The sequence below is a fragment of the Protobothrops mucrosquamatus genome, unplaced genomic scaffold (assembly GCF_001527695.2).
Source record: "Protobothrops mucrosquamatus isolate PMUCROS unplaced genomic scaffold, P.Mucros_1.0 scaffold780, whole genome shotgun sequence".
Taxonomy (NCBI): Eukaryota; Metazoa; Chordata; class Lepidosauria; order Squamata; family Viperidae; genus Protobothrops; species Protobothrops mucrosquamatus.
In genome coordinates, this window is record NW_015387048.1 from 39,311 (window position 1) to 42,307 (window position 2,997).

Here is a 2,997-nt window from a genome sequence, read left to right on the forward strand (position 1 = left end):
CATGCCCGTTGCTGGTTGGCTAACTAGCAACAGGGTCTTGCCAGCCAATGGAATTGTGTGATTACAAGCCAGGGGAATCCCATAAAAGAGGGCTCCCCTGGCCCAGAGAGCCAGTCCGGATTTACTTTATGCCTTGCCAATAAACCAAGAGCTGACTGTCACTCGACTCGTGTCTTACTGCCTGCGCGATCTAACATTTCTCTTAAGCTGCAAACTTGTGTGACTCTTTTCACCTTTTCAAGAGATGTGTGAGCTTTCCCTATCACCATAACACACCCCCTCATTGATTTACAAGCCACAAACTGCCAGCTAGCTAAATTCTTGTACCGTAAAGCAACCTTCCCCCATTCCAATGTCCACCAGATGGATTGGAAAACATCTACCATCATCTCCCAGCTAGCAAATACATAATGTTTGAAGAATGGTGTAATACAGGAAATGAGATTCACTCTTATTTATTACTAGAATAGTTATAATACACATAAATATTGGGGGGATAGAGGCAAGACTAATGGATCCACAAGAACAACTTTTTTAAGAACTTGAATCAAAACGGTAGGGCCTTATAGCCTACAAAAATTCAGAGCTGCCGTGTGTACATCTCCCATGATCAAAACAGAATCCCAAAGATTCTAAAATAAAACCACAATTAGGATCACATAAAATGTTCTCCCAGTCCCATGAATTTATTCTGTTTCTGCAAATATGTATTCTTCTAGGTACAATCTCTCTGTTCTCCAAGTTTTTCCCAGATTACCTCTACTGTTAGGTAGGGTAAGATGACTTTCTCAAGAGACATAGGTTTACCATCTCAGTTGTTATTTATCTCCCAAGCAACTATATAAAGCTCAGATGCAGTGGAAAGCACATCCGTAATAAGGTTGAAATAAGATTCAGTGGTCATCTGGTCAAGAATTGGCACACAAGTCAGACCACTATCTTCTTTTTTTCCATCTGTGCAAAAACTCCTCTCCTGTTAGATTACCTGGATTACCCTTCTTCATCTATACTCACCCTTCTTTTTCCTCTCCTACATCTTCCTCTATGGGGACAGCAAGGAGAGGCCGGACCCCCAAATGTTGGAGTCGTTGTAGTGTTTCTTTGATCTCTTTGTGGGTTTCACCAGCCACAAACTGCCCATAAAAAGTAAGACGAAGTGCAGAGCTCCAGAGACGACTTCCCAGAATGTGTCAAGTGACAGAAAGGAGCTTGGAAGACAAAGAGAAATATAGGATATGTGGGCAATTTCCAGATGAGAAGTTGTATTTGCTTGGAAAGAGAACCTTGACTACCAAATCCAGATAACCATTAGATGGAAAGAAGGAGCATTTTCTACATTCCTTTTCCTCCATCTAGTGATTATCTGGATTTTTGTAGGCTCAATGTGGCAGTCCATGTTGAGATACCTAAAAACATAACAGATGAACTATAGATTACATGTTAGCGAATTAATGACTACAGATAATTTCTTCCAATAAGAATATAATTTGTGCATCTGGACAATGGACTTTAGTCCACCAAAACAACATCCCCCAATTGCCATTTGTCGGTCTTTACACCAATTATTAACCTGCAATCTATGCAAGAAGATGTCATAACTATCTTTAATCATTTGTGCGAGTATCACAAATAATCTGTGACTTATTTTACACAAATTACTCAGTTCATAATTTATTCTAAAAACTCTTATCCCTTCCCCAATCAATAAAGCACTCAGTTTAAGTCATTGGGGAAAATTCGAGGGTCATACTTACATGGAAAGATAATGGGACTTCCAAAACTTAGTAAACCAAGATTAAACTGATCTCCTGATAAAATCATTGAAATTAATCTCTGGTACATCCTTCCAACCACACGTCACAGAAACCCAAGATTGCAAATGATGATTGAGACAAAATGGATGATAGGTTAGATCAGGAGTCAAAATCTTACCTTTGGTGCTTTCTGCACCAGCCATGGAGAAGAACAGAGAAAGAAGACAAGCAGTCCACGAGTGAGTTCCCATTTGGTCTTGAGGCGGAAAACCTTCCCATCATCCAGGTTCAGTGAATTATAAGAAGATTGGGGTTTCTTTGAAGCGGTTTCGGGGGCTGGCTTGGAAGATGAGGATTTGTGGGTTGTCACCTGGCCCCCCCAGAGGGTTACTACCCTCCGGTGCAAGAAATGTGGCATGCTGCACAATGCAGCATGCCACCAGCTCAGTCTGAAGGTCACAGTGCCACCTTTGAGAACGTAGCATCTGGCATTTATCCCATTGTGTATGGGAGCAAGCTGGAAAGATGGGGAGGGTGGAGGAAAGAGTGCAAACACAGGCCAGTAAGGTGCAGTTTCAGCACATTATTGGGGGTAAGTGGGAAGCAATTCACTAGGGCAGAAAACCCGCTATGGAGAAGTCATTCATTAACATCAAGATTCATGGCATTTCAAACTCATTGGCTTATTCTATTCTTTTCTGCAACCTGGTAGTTTCCAGATTTCAGTTTCTATCATTCCTAGCGATTATGTTAGCTGAGAAATTATGGAAGGTGAAGACCAAAATATCTGAAGGCCACAGATTAGGGAAGGTGGCTTCATCCCATGAGATTCTAGTTTCTTTAGAGCAGAAGTAGGCACTGATGTTCCTCCAGATAGAGCCAAGCTATATTCCAGAGCATTTCTCATCATTGGCCAACTTACCAGGACTTCCAAGAATAAAAAAAACATTTCATATGAGTTGATTCTCAAGTATTTATTATCAATAGATTCAATTTCTTCTCCTCACGATGATTTGGACCCTACACATTTGGAATTCTCTATTGCAGCGGTTCTCAACCTATGGGTCGCGACCCCATTTGGGGTCGATCGACCATTTCACGGGGGTCGCCAAGCAAGGCTGTCCGCCATTTTTTTCCCCTTTTCCGGCGGGTGCCTTACCTCCCTTGGGCTGGGCCAGCTGGTGGTCGGCCTGCTCCATCTCTGCCGCTTGCCAGCTACGCCTCGGCCGGCGCAGGGGGCGGA

General features: G+C 42.5%; 1 pseudogene; it reads right to left on the reverse strand.

Annotated features, from left to right (window-relative positions):
• Positions 1-2,172, reverse strand: part of LOC107289891 — a 17,441-nt pseudogene extending 15,269 nt beyond the window's left edge.
• Positions 2,173-2,997: the final 825 nt, after the last annotated feature.